At 42.1% G+C, this 18,436-nt stretch overlaps 1 protein-coding gene across 2 annotated transcripts in view; it reads right to left on the bottom strand.

The window, feature by feature from the left end:
* The window catches only part of LOC132385223 (ATP-sensitive inward rectifier potassium channel 1-like), an 85,759-nt gene extending 67,783 nt beyond the window's left edge, over nucleotides 1-17,976 (bottom strand). For both annotated transcript variants that reach the window (XM_059957175.1, XM_059957181.1), the window contains exon 1: nucleotides 17,872-17,976. The gene's annotated coding sequence lies outside the window, so the exon portion shown is untranslated. The remainder of the gene's footprint in view (nucleotides 1-17,871) is intronic.
* Between the last annotated feature and the right edge of the window lie 460 nt (nucleotides 17,977-18,436).

Below are 18,436 nucleotides of genomic sequence, written 5' to 3'. Positions count from 1 at the left end.
AGTGAAAATAACGTGACGATGGCCTAAGTCAGGAAATTTGATAGTGCTAATGAGGACTGGGAATCATATATCAAGAAGGTTGAACTGTATTGTAATGCGAACGATGTAGATGAGGAGAAGAAATTATCCACATTTCTCAGCTTAATAGGTGCTAAAACATCCAGGCTTTTGCACAATTTAGCAACTCCTGAAAAGCCGGCAAGCAAGACATTCATTGAAATTGTTACAACTTTACAAAATCACTTGAGGCCTAAACAGCTGGCAATAGCTGAGAGCTTTAGATTTAACAAAAGGAACCAAACAAAGGATGAAAGTTTTGCTGAAAATGTTGCAGAACTGTGCAAACTTTCCCAATGCCGTGACTTTAGAGATAGACTTTCTAGTGCATTAAGGGACAGGCTTGTACGTAGCATGCATAGTCAACACACTCAAAAGAGGTTACTGACAAAAAGAGACCAAGCCTTAAATCGGGCATTGAACAGTCTCTATCATTAAAGACTGTAGCCAATAATGCGTCAGAACTACAGAAAAAGAGTTTAGAATACAAAATGTCCCTGAATGGTGCAAAAAGTCAAAACTGTTATCAATGTGGCAAATCCTCCGATGATGTAAGTGATTGTTGGTTCAAAGAAAAAGTTTGCAAAGTGTCATAAAGAATGCCACACAGAGAGTGCACAAGTCAGACAAAAAGCACAACCAAAGAGGAACAACCACACAGAGTGAGAAATATCAAAGACAAAATCCACAGTTACCGAATGTGAAACAGGATCAGACAACACAGAGTCTGACAAAGGTGCGCTGTCATGCCTAGAACTGTGAAGCATTACTGAAGCAGATCACAAAATCATATGGAACACAACAGACGTATCTGGTGTAAAACTGAAAATGAAGCTGGATACAGGGTCAGCTTCCTCTATGATTTCAGAAGCTGACTATAACAGAATTTTTCTAAGCTACTATTAGAAAAGACCTCAGTAATGAGCACAGGTGAGAAAGTTTCTCCCAAAGGCAAACTGAAAGTGAATGTGCTATATTGAGGCCAAGTGCAGCAGTTAGAACGATACGTATAGAGAATTGGAGGCCAAACACTTTTCGTATGTGAATGGTTGAGAAAAATCCAACTAGACTGGCACACAATCAAAGCTCACAGTGTGAAATCAACAGGCAATGGCAGCCCAAATGGTAGCAGTAACCAGAGACTGGCATAGCTGCTTAATACTAATAAGGAGGTGTTTGAGAAGGGGATTGGTAAGCTCAGAGGTGTGACGGGCAGAATTGAACTGGATGAAACAGCAACACCAAGATTTCATAAAGCGCGTCAAATACCTTACGCATTATGTCCTTAAGTGGACGCTGGACTTCAGAGCTTGGAGGTGTCTGGAATTCACTGCAAGGCTGGGCCACACCTACTGTCCCAATGATCAAGAAGGGAAGACTGGAGCTATTTGCATAGGTGGGGGTTTCAAGGTGAGCATCAGCCTGGTGCTGCGTACTGTGCAGTATGCCCTGCCACGAATAGAAGACACTTCTGCATCTTTCCAGGCGGGGAGAGGTTTTCAAAGATTGACTTGTCAGAAGCCTATCTGCAAATGGAGATTGAGGAGTCAAGCAGGAAGTTCATCACAATCAACACTCACAAGGGACCGTTCCAGTGTAATCATCTCATCTTTGGCATCGCATCAGCTCCAGCAATTTGACAAAGAGTAATGGACCAAGCACTCCAAGATATCCCAGAAACACAATGTTACCTTGATGACATCATCATGACTGGCAAAAGTGATGAAAAGCATCTTCGAAACTTGGTAAAGTGCTTACTAGGCTGAGTGAATAGGTCAGAAATGTGAGTTTTTCAAGAATGAAATTTCATGTTATGAACAAGTTACTGACAAACTTGGCTCACATAAATCACACGAGAAGACTGAAGCAATGCTACAGGGACCCAAACAGGAAAAGGTGTCACAGTTCGGGTCATATTTGGGACTTGTAAATCACTACACCGGTTTCTCCCAAACATTGCTGCAGTTTGAATGCTTTGTTGCAGACAGGAGAAAGATGTGAAAGAGCATTCAAAGAAACAAAGAGACTAATAACATCTAATAAACTGCCATCCCTGCCCATCAGACTGCATGCAATGCGTCTCCTTATGGCGTTGGAGCTGTTTTGCCGCACGTTATGAAAGATGGATCGGAAAGCCTGCTTGCGTTTGCTTCAAGATCACTGATGAGCACAACACAACTATACACAGATCAACCAAGAGGCCCTTAATCCAGTATGGGGAATAAAGAAGTTCTACCATTACCTCTATGGATAAAAGTTTATGCTAGCAACAGATCACCAGCCCCTTGTGTCTATTTTCAATCCCAGGAAGGAAATCCCAGAGATGACTGCTATCTTGTTCCAACGTTGGACGCTTTTTCTAGGAGCCCACTCTTAAGACATAGAGTTCAAGAGTATTAAACAACACAGCAATGCTGATGGCTTGACACATCTTCGACTGTTGGCAACTGAAAAATCATCTTCATTCTATGACTCAGCAGAAGTGTTTCACTCAGCATTGGTGGACCAGTTGCCAGAAACAAATTCTGAAATATGAAGAGAAGCAAGGAATGACCTAACATTGTCAAACGTCTGTGAAATCACCATGCAAGGATGCCCAGCTCATGGTAACCCCATGTTTTCAGAGCTCTCAGCGAGATGAGACCGAATGTTAGCATGTCAAAGAACGCTGATATGTGGATCTCGTGTTGTGGTTCCCTCTAAACTGTGCACCAGAGTGTTAGAAAATCTGCACGAAGGACACCTGGGTACAGTCAAGATGAAGAATCTCACCTGGAGCTACACATGGTTGAAAATTTAGCCAAAAGCTGTTTGGGATGTGAAAAGTTCAAAATGCATCCCCACAGGCACCGTTACACCCACTGCTCACCATGGAAAAGAGTACATATTGACTTTGCTGGGCCATTTATAGACTCCTTACAATGGATGTTCATTCGTAGTGGCCGGAGGTTAGACCAATTAAGTCAACCACCTCAGCAAAGACTGTCTCCACTCTGAGGACTATCTTCACCAGAAAAGGCTTCCCAGAACAAATTGTGAGTGACAATGGACCACAGTACACATCAGATGAATTCCAACTGTTCATGAAAAAAATGGCATCAGGCATTTCAAGTCAGCTCCTCGCCATCCAGCAATGAATGGGTTAGCTGAAAGGTTTATCCAGACCTTCAAGATGTCCATTAAAGCATTGGACAAGGAGGACAATTCCCTTTTTCTGTATCGGAACTCTGTTCATGTGATGACAAATCAAACATCTGCAATGTTGTTCACGAACAGGAATCTGAGATCTCGCGTAGACCTCCTGAAACCAGATCTACGGCGGAAAGTGCAGAATAAACAGTTCAACCAGTTGCCAAGTACTGGATGCTCAGCTGAAGAATGCACCTGCATTGACTGAATCCAACGAGATGGACACATAGTACAGCCACTGGACCTACCTCTCAGTGATGATCAACAACGTGACCCCTGGACCAGAGAACGCTCTTTGACATCTGCCAAACCTGATGCCACTCAACAGCTCCAAAGCTGCTATCCTGAAAGAAACAGAGTGCCACCCAAAAGACTAGATCTTTAGTAGAATGAAGTTAGTTATGGACTGTTATTGTGAAAGCATGTTTCCTTGAATATGGTTTATTAAAGGGAAATTGAATGTTTTGTTACATATACAGTTTTATGTTACATTAATCTAAAGAAGAAGGAAGTGTAATGTATGGATCTATTTCTTTTAGAGCAAGGACTCCCCTTAGAACTAAGTATGGACTGATAACTTACCAATGTGCATAGTTCTGCTGTCTACACATGTGCATTGATCTGTGCTCTCTCCCAGCAATGTGAATTCACCAGTTAAATCATCTCCTGCTTGTGTGCTTTTATTTTCATTGATATAGTTGTATAGGCACAACAAGTCTTTATCTTCTTCCTCTCAAACTGCAGAGTGAATTCTATCATATTGCTGACTTGCAAGGTTTGTTTTTAATTTTAAGCTCCCTATCAAATCTGGTTCATTACACAACACACAAACCAAAATTGCTTTCCCCTAGTGGACTCAACTACAACCTGTCTCAAAAAACCATCTTGTAGGCATTCTACAAATTCCCTCTCTTGGGATGCAGCACCAAGCTGAATTTCCTGATCTACCTGCATATTGAAATTCTCCATGGCTATTGTAATATTGCCCTTTTCTATTTCCTTTTTAAATTTATATTCCACATCCTGGCTACTGTTCAGGGGCCTGTGTATACCTCCCAACAGGATCTTGTTACCCTTGGAGTTTCTTAACTCCACCCATAGGGATTCTACATCTTCTGATCCTATGTCAACTCTTTCTTAAAATTTGATTTCATTTTTTTCCCAACAGAGCCATCCTATCCCCTCTGCACCTTCTGCCCCCTCTGCCTATCTGCCTTTCCTTTCAATACAAGGTATATTCTTGGATGTTAAGCTGTTAAGGACAAGTCTTTATGTATATTGTATATGTATATTTAAGGCAGTGGTTGATAGATTCTTGATTGGTCAGGGCATAAAGGGATACAGGAGAAGGCAGGAGATTGGGGCTGCGAGGAAAATTGGATTAGCCATGATGAAATGGGAGAGCAGACTCTATGGGCCAAATGGCCTAATTCTGTTCCTCTATCTTATGGTCTAAAGCTTCCAACTATGATCTTCTTTCAGCCATGTCTCATTGATTTCCATGTCATACCAGTCAATCTCCAACTACTGTATAAGATCATCCATTTTATTCCATGTACTGTGTGCATTCAAATGTAAGATCTTCAGTCCTGTGTTCATCACTTTTTTCAATTTTGCCTCAATGTTACACTCAACTTATCTCACTGACTTCACTTTTACCTCATCATCTCCCTGTCCACCCTACAGACCCACTACACACTGTATCAACTTGTATACCAACTGCTCCATCATGTTCTTAATCTGATGAGAACATATATTGTCAATAATGAGACTTCATTAACACATCACCCATTGGACAAACCTTTAAACAGAGAGACCAGTAGATCACACTTGCATCATTCAGCATTTCTTTCTGATGAATGTGACTTGGCTGCCAGCCGGCTGGGTTGCTGGACTCTGTAGGGAGACCTTCTCTCAGAGAAGGTAGACCCAAGATTCTGCAGGCACACTTAAGGCCAGTGTGCCTATCGATCTGCTGTAATGGATTTCCCATGGAGACCCCCAGTGAACTCCCTGTGTTCTGGGTATCGTCTGCATTGTACTAGGAGCCCAGGTCTCTCTCTCTAAGCCTACAGAGGCCATGCTAGGAATCTAGGTCCTTCATCCACAGCCAGCACATGATCCAAGCGCCTTCACTTCAATGCAGGTTCTCCACCTGGAGAGCAGGATGGAGAAGGATGGTTGGACGTTTTAATATTTTGAATTAAATCTTTAATTTCTATGTTGGTTTCACTGTTTTGATAGGCCATGCATTGAGTACACACTGTGGGAGGGAGATCGCTGTAAAGAAATGTGAGTTCATCCACTCTGGATTGATATTTACTTTAATACTTATTTCAATTTTTAAAGCAAATTTAACATTTTTGCAACTCTTGAATATCAGGCAATGTTAATAAGCTGTTCCAAGTCTTCTTACACTTTAATGGGCTGGGCACTAAGCCATGCTTCTGTCAAAGTTTGTCAATTGTTCTGGCAAAGTAGCTCAATGCTCCTCACCTGAGAATGAGTCATGGCTGCACATACACATAGCAAGAGTGGGGAGCCAATGTGGTCACCCACTGTATCTAGTCTAGGAAAGTACGGGGTGAAGATGCGTAGGAGACACAAAGCTGAATCCTGACCAATTCAGCTCCATGATTTATTGCGGGTGAGATTATGTACAGTACAAATACTCTGCATTATGACAGGGGATTATAAAAAGTTTATAGTACTGTATTACCGTTGATAAATTGTCTACCTCAGCCCCAATTCTGTACAACCCAAAAATTCAAATCAATAAAAAACAAATAAAATATTCAAAACTAAGCATCACTTTTATCTGCTGAAATTATTGAAACCTGATTACTGATTCTGTTGAACTTGTCTGAGAGCAGTAAGGGTTATGTAGCATCCAGGTTCTTCCAATAACTCCAAATCTGATGGGGCTACATTGAACTGAACTAAACTGAACATTCCTAGACTACTTCAAGGACTCTGCGGTTTGATGTTTAACATTCTGTGTGTTATTTGCTCATTTTTTGCTGTTTGCCCAATATGTTCTTTTTTTATATATTTGATGTTTTCTTTGAGTGGGTTCCATGGTGTTTCTTTGTTTCATGCCTGCCTGTGGGAAGACGAATCTCAGGGTTGTATACTGTATACATACTTCAATAATAAATGCATTTTGAATCTTTGAATGTGTGCTACTGGAGAAGCTGCACCCAAGATAAGAAAATGATCAATAAAACCAAAGAACTGATTGTTGGCTTTAGAAAAGGGAAGGAGGGCAAATGCATGCAAGTTTACATGGGGAAATCATTGGTGGAAAGAGACAGCAGCTTTACAATCCTGGGCGTTAAAACATCAGATGATCTGTTCTGAGCCGAGCACATAGATGCAAGCGCTAGGAAGGCATGCCAGTCTCTGTACTATACTTTCTTAAGAGCTTAAGGATATTTGGAATGACACCAAACACCCTAACAAACTTCTACAGATGTATTGTTGAAAGTATCCTGATCAGTTGCATCATGGTCTGGTATGGAAATTAAAATACACAGGAATGTAAGAGGTTGCAGAAATACAGTCGACTTTGCCCAAAAAATCATGGACACATCACTCCCACCATCTGCAGTATCTTCATGAGATGTTACCTCAAGAAGGCAACGTCTATCATCAAAGGTCTCCACCATCTGGGCCATGATGTCTTCTCACAACTACCATTGAGCAGGAGGTACATCTGCTTGAAGTCCCACATCACTAGCTTCAAGGACAGCTGCTTCCCTTTAACCAGTTAATTCTTGAACCAACCAGCACAACCCTAATCACTACCTCAGTATAGAACACTATGGTCACTTTGATCACATTACACTAAAATGGGCTTCATATTTGTTTTTCTTCCCTAATTGTGTTCTTTCTAGTAAAAGTTGAGTACAATTTATGCTTAATTTATGATTTCCTTGTGAACATTTTGTTCCAGTGTTCAATGTCAGGATGACGGGAAACCTGTAGAAGGAGCATTGACAGGATAAAGCACTTGGGAGGAATACAACGATGTACTGCATTATTTGCTGGCAAGAAGTCTGACAAGTAAGGCAGTTGAACGGAGGATGTTAAGACATGGGAAGATGATACTGCTGCCATCATAGAGATGTGGTTGACTAGCAACTCATCATTCCAGAGTAAAACTCTTCAGTGTTGATGGGGTGTCTGTAAAAATTAAGGGGGCATTGCAAAAATAATGAGGAGTCCTTTACTGCAGTAATGAGGGAGGATACCTTGGAAGGTTCTTCGAATGAGGATGAAAACTGGAAATGACAAGCGGCAATCACTTTGCTGTGGGCCTACACCTAGTCAGTGACAGATAGGGGAGCAGATATGTAGGTAAATTAAAGCGAGGTGGAAGAATAAAGGAGTACTAATTGGAAGAGGATGTAAACTTCCCAACATTAACAGGGATAATTTGGAAGGCTTAGAAGAGAGGGACATTTTAAAATATGCCAAGGAAGTTTTTTTGCGTCATTACACAGATAGTCCTGATGGAGGGAGAATACAGGACATCATTTCTTGGAACGTAGGAGTGGAAGGAATTTCAGTGGGAGAGCATTGCAGAAATGATTATAACACGATAAGTTTTAAGGACATTGGGAAGAAGATAAATACAAACCAGAAATTAAGTTCCAAATAGTGCATATCTGTTACAAAATGATAAGACAGGAGCTGGCAACTGTGTTGTGGCAGCAACACCTTACAGGTGACCAGTGAGAGTCATTCAAAAGCGAGATAGTGATGGCTCCAGGATAATGCATTCTTCTTAGGATGAATCAGTCCAAGGTTTTCAAAGACTATTAAGAGTTGGATAAAGGAAAGTAAAACTAGCTTATGGCTGATACAGATCTGAAAGTACAATAGGTCCTCCAGGACAATGGAATGTGCAGTGGGTAATTCAGAGGGTCATGAGGAAAAACAAATATCGTTGACACACAAGAAGAATAAATATTTTAAAGCCTTTTATAAGTATAGTAATGGAGTAAAATACTCAGGAAAGAAATTAGACCTTGACAATTAAGAACCAAAATGTGCATGAAGGCAGATGATGTAGGTGTCCATGCATTCATTATGGACAAGAACAGATGAAGGGTGATGGCTGAATTCTACAACAAATTGCTATTGAAATGGAGAAAACAGACATAAAAGTTGATAAATTGTCAGGGTGGAAATGCATCTCAGGCTGACATGAGAAGCAAGGGAAGACAGCTAGGGTTCTATCAGAGGTTTTTAAATCTTCACTGGCAATTGATGAATTGCCAGAAGACTGGAGGGCAGCAGTAATAAGCTAGGTAACTACAAGCCAGTTAGTTTAATGACAGTACTGCATTAAATTCCATCCAAGAAACAGGATAAAACAGGATAGATTGGATGTGGAGAGGATGTTTCCTGTAGAGGGGGAGTCTAGGACCACAGATAGAGTGGATGTTTCATTCAGAATTATAGTCAAAGAACACTATAGCACAGAAACAAGGCAAGGCAAGTTTATTTGTATAGCACTTTTCAAATACAAGGAAGTTCAAAATGCTCTATATAAAACAAGATATAAAAATCATACATCAAATTTCAGACAATATAAAGAGAATAAAATCACATAAAAATAAAGAAATAGAAGTTACAGTGTAGGAGATCCTAATTAAAAGCTACAGCGAAAAGAAAAGTTTTAAGCCTCGATTTAAAAGAGCTTAAAGTTGGAGCAGACTTCAGATCCTCTGGAAGGCTATTCCAGATATATGGAGCATAGGAACTAAAAGCTGCTTCACCATGTTTAGCTTTGACCCTGGGGACAGTAAGCAGACCTGCCCCAGACAACCTGAGAGCTCAGGAAGGTTCATATGCAGCAAGAGATCGGAGATGTATCTTGCCCCGAGACCATTCAGTGCTTTATAATCCAGTAGTATTATTTTAAAGTCAATACTCTGATGGACAGGAAGCCAGTGTAGTGATTGAGAACTGGTAATTGTCGACATGGTGTCCCTGTTCATGAGGGTTCCCATTAAGGACAGCTTGGTCCTCCTGTGGTCAGTGTTTGATAAGGGTTCCATTGTCCTTTTTGAACATACACTTACATCAACATACTTCCTCTTGGATGGGAACTACTATGAACAAACGGGCTGGGTGGCCATGGGATCACCCTTGTTGCCGGCTAATACTAGTTTCTACATGGGGGACTTTGAGAAGAGGGCACTGAGCTCATCTCCCTTATGCCCCAAGTGCTTCTTCAGATACATCGATGGCACCATCATAACGTGGCCTCATGGACTCCAGGCACTCCCAACAGTTCCACGAACATCCTAACAACATACATCCAAACATTCAATTTACTGTGAAGATGGAGAAAAATGGTTGCCTCCCATTCCTGGACATTCTAATATGATGGTAGCCTTGGACATGACATCTATCGGGGACCCACTCATATGGACTTGTACCTCAACAATAACAGTCACTATCATGCCTCCCAATGTAGAGCGGTTCTTTCTACATTGATTGACTATGCAAAAACTATTTCAGACCTGGAGTGTCTCCCCAAGGAGATAAAATGATTACGCACAGCTTTCCTACAGAATTGGTACAAGGTGAAGAAAATCAATCAGGCCCTTAAAAAGGGCCAATGGAAAAACCAGGAAACCTAACAACGAGGAAGAACTTGTTGCAACCTCCTGTCTTCCCTATATTTCCACAGTTTCTGGAAGGATTGCCAGGATCCTGAAGAAATATCAGATTAATACCATCTACAAACCTGTAAGGAGGCTCAAATAACAGCTTATGTGAGTCAAAGATGGCCATCTGTACCTACTTCCAAGCACCTTAAAACTGTGCCCACTCGTGTTAGCCATTTCAGCCCTGGGAAAAAGCTTCTGACTGTCCACACGATCAATTATTACCAATTCGTACAGATTGTGGTCTTCCAGTTAGGAACCCGAGGTTCCATTTGCAGTGGGAGGTACAAAGGCCCAGGTTCTGTCACTTATCGGTCAGGATGTAGGAATAATGTTGTTAAATCTGAGCTATAACAAACAAACAGCATCCTGACATAGGTGTTTGTATGTCCAGGTGATCTAAGGCTGTGTGAAGAGCCATTGAGATTGTGCCTGCCATAGACCTATTGTGGCGATTTCAGTGGGTCCAGATCCTTGCTGAGGCAGGAGTTCAGTCTCGCCATGACCAACCTCTCAAAGCATTTCATCACTGTAGGTGTGAGCGCTACTGGATGATAGTTGTTAAGGCAGCTCACACTACTGTTCTTGGACACTGGTATAATTGTTGCCCTTTTGAGGCAGGTGGGAACTTCCGACCACAGCGGTGAGAGGTCGAAAATGTGTAACACCTGAAGCACCCAGCAGGCAATGCTGACTTCTCCAAGAGTGATGATGTCATCTGTCTGGGTGGAGATCCTCACCCCTAATCACTGGGAGGGATCTCAATTGGATTATGAGAAACTCTTGAGACTGACTGAGAGGTGTTTAAGGCTGGTGGCTGCATCTACCAGTTGCGTAGTATTGATACTCACCCTGTTTGTAAGAATCAACAGCTAGAGTTATCATTCTCTGTGTTGGTACTAAGAAAAAGCTTACATGGGATCTTGCCTTTGGAAAGACCCCTTTTGCTTTGTAGATTGACTTTTCCAATTTTCTCCTAAAGCCTTGGATTTTGTGAGACAGCTTATCTGAAGCCTTTTCGTTATATTCTCTGTGAACTCTTTGCCTGTGTATTATAGTTTGAATCTGAATAAGTGAGTGTGGCAAGACAGTTGTACTGAGCACTTCTGACTGTTGAAATAAAGTCTGAAGTCATTGTTTCTGCAATTGTGCTCCGACTTATTTGCATCATTACAAAATGTCCTTGAACACTCCTGCTGGTTGGTTGGCACAAGTTTTCAGAGTTTTACCAGGTACTCCATCAGCCCTGCCACCTTGTGAGGGTTCACCCTGCTGAAAGACTGCCTCATATTGGCCTCCAAGAGAGAGATTGCAGGTTCACTGGGTACAGCAGTGATCTTCACAGCTGTAGCTATATTCTCCATTTCAAAGTGGGCATAGACGGTATTGTCTTCATCTGGTAGTGAAGCATCGCTGCCATTAATACAACTGGGTTTCACATTGTAGGAAGTAATGTCCTGCAAACGCTGCCAGAGTTGACATGTGTCAGATGTCACCTCCAACCTCACTTGAAATTGTTCCTTAGCTCTTGAAATAATCTTCTGCAAGTCATAACTGATTTTCTTGTACAGACCTGGGTCACCAGACTTGTATGTCACAGACCTAGCTTTCAGCAGGCAATGTACCTCCTGGTTCATCCACAGCTTTTGGTTTGGGAATGTACAGTAAGTTTTCATAGGCACACACTCACCCACACAGGTTTTAATGAGTTGGTACCAACCGTGGAATGCTCATCCAGATTCGAAGATGACTCCCTGAATACAGTCCAGTCCACCGATTCAAAGCAGTCCTGTAAGTGCTCCTGTGTTTCCCTTGTCCAAATCTTCTTGGACCTCACTGCTGGGGCTGCAGTCTTCAGTCTCTGCCTGTACTCAGGGAGTAGAAATACAGCCGGGTGATCTGATTTTCCAAAGTGTGGGCATGGAATAGCACAGTTAGTACTCTTGATCTTGGTATAACTGTGGTCCAGTGTGTTGTTTCCTCTGGTACTACAAATGATTTCTTAACGGTAATTATTTAGTGACTTTTTCAGGCTGGCCTAGTTAAAATTCCCCAAAATGATGGGGAAGGCGTCAGGATGTGCTGTTTCGTGCATGTTGATCCCATTGCTCAGATTATCTAGAGCCTGTTTGACATTGGCCTGAGGTGGAATGTACACCACTACCAAAATAATCGCTGAGATCTCCTGCGGCAGGTAAAATCGCCGACACTTCATTATGAGATGTTCCAGGTCTGGTGAGCGGAATTGGGACATCGCTTACACATTTGTGCACCAAGAGGATCATGAGATGTATACCTCCACGTCTGCTTTGAGAAGCTCGACAGTCCTGTCCTGGTAGTGTATAGTGAACCCACCAATCTGAATTGCTGCTTCTGGTATGGAAGGGGTTAACCAGGATTCTGTGAAGCAGAGGTCACACGCTGTTCTAACGTCCCTCTGATACAGCACCCTCGCTCTGAGATCATCAATTTTATTTACTAGAGACCGTACGTTTGCCAGCAATATAGTCGGCACTAAGAGTCGAACCCCTCTTTTTTACTTGAATGCGCTTGTAGCCTGAACCAGCAATCACGTTTCCTTCGAGGAGTCTGAGGAGAAATACGGTCACAATAGGCATTATTTCTGCTGGTTTTAAGCAGTGATAGATTGTTCAATCGCATTAAAGTGTCTTTATTAACTGCACAGACCTCTCTGCAGTTTCTGGTGGTCTTGGGCTAAGCAGTTGCCATACCCTCAGCCTACGTGCGCAATATAAGCAGGCGGAGAAATGGAAATATTTGAATAGTTATATGAGGCTATATTCATAAAATCTTTCACTGGGTTTTAAACAACCTTGAAGCCAAGGTGAAAGGTGCTCAATTTCTTATCAGAATTGAGTAGAACATAGAAAGCCCATATCCCTTATATTGGCAATGCAGAAAAAGCTGACTTCAGTCTTCTTAGCACCTTTATGCAGCTAAATATCTCAAGGTGATTTGATAGACTGTCAGTAACAAAAATTGATACTAATCCATAAATGGAGATATTAGGGGTGCTGGCCAACACTCAGAAAAAGAGCTAGGCTTTAAGAAATAGATTAAAGAAAGAAAGAAAGAAAGAGATTTCATTGAAAGTTGATCCTGAGAAGCTGCAACTTGGACCAAATTCCAGAGGCAAGCTGAGCTGAGAGTAACCACTCTGGTCATTAAGGCAACATATGACCCAGTGTGGCTTCAAGGTATCCTGGTAAACTGAAGCCAATCAGAATTAAAGGAATAACACCTTGGTGGCTGGAGTTTCATCTCACATAAAAGGAAGATGTTAGATCTCTCTGAACATTTCTATTCTCTGACCATTTAGCTTACAATCCATCTTTTGATTCTTCTTACCTAAATGTATGATATATTAAACTCCATTGCTGGATTTATCTTCTATCATTCAATCTACCCGCGTATATCCCTCGAACATTATTTTTTCTAGCTTCAGGTAGCCACACTGCTCGACCCCACCCTTTTTGCTTTCCCTTATTTCTCTGACTCCTTCTCCCTTTGGCTTTTCTCTCCCAGCCCTCACACCTGCCCATCACCCACACTTTCCTCCCTCTTGTTCCCCATTTCCTTCCCTTCATTCCATGGTCTGCTGTCAGATTCCATTATGTTTAGATCTTTGCCTATTTACCTTTCACCTAGCGACTTCTCCTGTCTTTCCCATCCCCCCCCCCCCACCTACCTTCCCTCTCCCCTCACCTGGATTCACCTATCATCCACCAGTTTGTAATGCTCCCTCTCGTCTATTCTTTTATTCCCTGTCAGCCCTCTTTCTTTTCAGTCCTGAAAAGTAAGACAGTTGCTGTTTCTCGAGATGAATCATCCCAACAACAGGACATCACAGCAGGCAACCCTCAGTTCTGTCCCAGTCCCAACCATCTTCAGCTGCTTCCCCAGAAGTGAGGCTCTTCGCTGAGAGCCTCACAGCAACAATTCCTTCTACAGCTCCTCAAAAAGTAAAGCAATCCTTTTATATTCCACAAGACCTTGACAGTTCAAACATGGACTGATAATTAATAAGTTCAAAGTAAATTTATTATCAATGTACATATATGTCACCATATACATCCCTGACATTTATTTTCTTGCAGGCATACTCAATAAATCCATAATAGAATAGTAACCATAATGGAATCAATGAAAGGCCGCACCAACATGAGTGCTCAACCAGTGTGCAAAAGACAACAGACTGTGGAAATACAAAAAGAAATAAACAATAATTAATAATAATTAAAATAAAGAAATAGTAATCATAAATAAGCAATAAATATTGAGAACATGAGATGAAAAGTCCTTTAATGTGAGACCATAGGTGGGGGGAACATTTCAGTGATGGAGCAAGTGAAGCTGAGCGAAGTTATCCCCTTTGGTTCAAGAGCCTGATGGTTGAAAGGTAACAACTGTTCCTGAAACTGGTGGTGGGAGTCCTAAGGCTCCTGTACCTTCTTCCTGATGGCAGCAGTGAGAAGAGAGCATGTTCTGGGTGATGACGGTCCTTGATGATGGGTGCTGCTTTCCTGCAACAACACTTTGTGTAGATGTGCTCAATGGTGGGGAGAGCTTTACCTGTGATTGCCTGGTCCATATCCACTACTTCTTGTAGGATTTTCCCTTCAAGGGCACTGGTATTTCCATACCAGGCTGTGGTGCAGCCAGTCAATATACTCTCTACCACACATCTAAAGAAGTTTGCCTAGGTTTTTACAGTGTCATTCCAAATCTTTGCAAATCTCCTCTCGAGTTTAAGCTTTCTGGCAGAGGCTAGCAGATTTTTATCCAGGATCTCTCTGTATTCAGCAGTATTCATTTTCCTATCAATCCTGACCAGATTTCCAGTCTCTGCTGCTGAAAAGTATCCCCACAGCATGATGCTACCTTTACAGTTGGGATGGTGTTACCTGGCTGATGTACAGTATCAGATTTACACCACACAGACTGCTTAGTGTTGAGACCAAAATGTTCCATTTTAGTCTCATCTGACTACAAGACCTTCTTCCACATCTTTACGGTATCTTTTAAGTGATGTTTTGCTAAGTTTTTACAGGCAAGGATATGCTTTCTTTTTAGAGGTACATGTGGCCCACAAATCTGCTCTGCAATTAAATCATGGCTGATTTATTATCCCTTTCAACCCCATCCCTCTGTCTTCTCCCCGCAATCTTTGAAACCCTGACTAATCAGGAACCTATCAAACCCCACTTTGAATATATCAAATGACTTGGCCTCCACAGCCGTCTGTGACAATGAATTCCACAGGTGCACCACCCTCTGGCTCAAAAAAAATTCTTCTCATCTCTGTTCTAAAGGGACATCTTTCTATTCTGAGGCTGAGGCCTCTAATCCTAGGAAACCACAGGAAACATCCTCTCTTTGCCCACTCAACCTATCAACTTGATGGGCTTCACCGAGACCCCTTATTCTTTTAAACTCCAGCAACTCCAGGCCCAGAGCCTTTAAACACACCTCATACATTAACCCTTTCATTCATGGAATCAGTCTCATGAACCACCTCTGGGCTCTCTCCAATGCCCGCACATCCATTCATAGATAAGGGGTGCAGAACTCCCTACTTCCTCAACACTACTTGCCCCTCCACTTATCATCTGCAAAACTTGGTCACAAAGCTATCAATTCCATCATCTAAATCATTGACAAATAACATGAAAAAAATCAGTCCCAACACTAACTGCGGCAGAATCTTGCTAAGCAGCCTCATGTGCAGTGCCTTGTCAAGGGCCTTCTGAAAATCCAAGTCAACAACATCCACTGACTCTCCATTGTCTACCTTGCCTGTTATTTCCTCACAGAATTCCAACAGATCTGTCAGGCAAGATTTCCCATTACAGAAACCATGCTGACTTTGGCCTACTTTATCATGTGCCTCCACATGCCCTTTAATAATGAACTCCAACATCTTCCCAACCACTGAAGTCAGACTAACTTCCTTTCTCTGCTTCCCTTCCTTCTTAAGGAGTGGAGTGACATTTGCAATTTCCAGTCCTCCAGAACCATTCCAGAAGCTAGTGATTCTTTTAAGATCATGACCAATGCCTCCACAATCTCTTCCGCCGCCTCTTTCAGAACCCTGGTGTGTAGCCCACCTGGTCCAGACAATTTATCTTCCTTCAGACCTTTCAATTTCCCAAGTACCTTCTCCTTAGTAATAACAACTACACTCACTTCTGTTCCCTGACACACTCACATTAATAATGTATGCAATTCACATATTTTTATATACAATCTGTAATGAATTACAGGTTATAATTCATAACCTGTAATGAACAAGACCACTTATTCAAACAATATATATAAGATTACTCAAGTATTAAATACACAACGGTATCCTCCTTTCAGTGACTTGAAATAATGCTGATGTCATGAAAGGTAATAAGGAAACCTAGGCTCTTTCTTTTGTGATTCACATGTCAACACCAGCCCAAGAAATGGGGTCAGGTCCTCCCCGCTGAGTTACATTGCTCATTAACACACAATGGTACTGTCCAGGCTGGGTGTTGGTACGTATACTGGCCAATACAGGGTGCCACTCCTGTGGTGCTGACATCTCACTTAGAGTCTGTTCTCCAGCAACAAGCCCTGAGACTGAGCTGTCCACACCCATGCAAAAGAGCTCATTGTCAATAAACAAGGGAAAATAACTGGAAGCAGGGGACCCAGCTACGACATTTGATTTGTATTCCCCATGCAAAGAGGCAAAGAGTTCAATGCAGCCCCCTTGTAAGCGCCAAACACACCAGGAGGCTTTACCTATCAGCATTCTAATGTTACTTCCTCAGGTGTTTCCCAGCAGGGAGGTTCACCTGATACAAAGATGAACTGCAGTTCAGCCCTGTGACCATGGTCAGAAGATCTCAGGCTGCTCAAACATAGACTCAACATGTCGAGCAGGTGAGTCATCTCTGAAAGGTCAGCTGTCGGGTACGTGGTTGTGACTGGAGAATGCCCAAATGTGTCTCGCTCCCTGAGTGGCAATCACATGTCAGATTAAGCCTGTTCTGGAAGAGCACCTCTCATGAATTTCCAAGCTTGATCATAGTTTCACCAAGTGCTGCAGAACGGGAATTAGGGTGAGTAGCACATACATCTGGTGCTCTACAAGATCTGTCGTGCGGACGGCGACTGAGGTAAAGTCATTCCAGCCTGTGCACAGTCAATACTCAGAATGGTAAATGCTCTTTGTGTAGGTAGTATGGGCACAGTGGGCTGATGGGCCTACTTCGATGCTGTATGACTCAGTGGCAGTGAGAGATGCCCCAATCCTGTCCCAAGAAATCCCCACAGCCAGGTCAGGCTGGTGGATGTGACTGGACACTCCTTGCCCACAGTTTTCAGGTTAGCAGCTGAGCGGACGGCCTTTCAGCTCAAGCTCAACAGAAAAGTTGAAGGATCGACACAGAGAATGGGGTGGTAAGCATAGCGAGCTCACTGTCCTGGGGGTGGAAGGAAATTGCTTCACTGAGAGGGGACTCATTTGATGTGGCTCCCAGCACCGGAGTCCACTGGCTGGGATCCATTCTGGAAGGATGCCAGGCCTCATAAGCACAGTTGGCTGACACTCTGCCTGTCCAGATCCTCCCGCATAAGCGTAGCAGCTAGGGCAAAAAATGTGACTTTGTGTAATTCAGAGAATATCCCTAAATTTTCCTAAAGTGTTAGTTTTCATTGAATTAGTATTGTAGGAGGGAGAATGTGCCACTGTGCCATCAGATTTCTAGGGAACATTTTCCTTTGCTGAATCCTACTCATTTGTGGTAAGTATGTGCATAAGTTGCAAACAAATGTCCTTATCCATGTTGATTTTATAAGCTTTGATCCTCTCTTTAAAAAAATCAATCCAACACTTGAGTTTAGTTAAATCCTTAACAGAAATCCATCCTCCTTGGTAAAATCTTCTTACCTGAAAATGGAAGTAATGTAATCGCACCCCTTCAGTACCAATTCGCCAGCCAAATACCTTCAGTGCTGACCTGCTGGGAATACCCAGAATTAATCTCATTCTTCACCTTTATATATAACTAGGGTTTGCCCTGACTGGCTAATTTCAAATTCAACTTTGCATTGAAAAATAATGCTATTCAATGCAAAACAAGAATTTGTACATTAGCATATTATTAATCATTTTAGTTAGCAAGTATCTCCTTATCAAGCCATTGTAGTACATTATAAACAGTACCTGTTATGAAAATGAAGTTTATTCAACACATTTGTTCCTGAATCATGCTTGGAATGGTTGTTAGCCCCCTCAGGGGTGAAGGTTAATGGAACTTAATTTAATTCAATTGCTCTACTTGCAACCAGAACGTGCGGAACTGGGAGGTGGAAACAACCAAATCAATCTCATAATGATGATATTTGCATTTTGAAGGATGTGAATATATTTGCAATAAGTTGGTCCTTTTTCTTGGCCCAAGGACATTCCAGTATATTAAACAACTTTCAAACACGAGGTCTGGTAATGTGAT

The sequence above is a fragment of the Hypanus sabinus genome, chromosome X2 (assembly GCF_030144855.1).
Source record: "Hypanus sabinus isolate sHypSab1 chromosome X2, sHypSab1.hap1, whole genome shotgun sequence".
Classification (NCBI taxonomy): domain Eukaryota; kingdom Metazoa; phylum Chordata; class Chondrichthyes; order Myliobatiformes; family Dasyatidae; genus Hypanus; species Hypanus sabinus.
The sequence above is the reverse complement of the archived record's forward strand: the minus strand, read 5'-3'. Positions and strand labels throughout refer to the sequence as shown.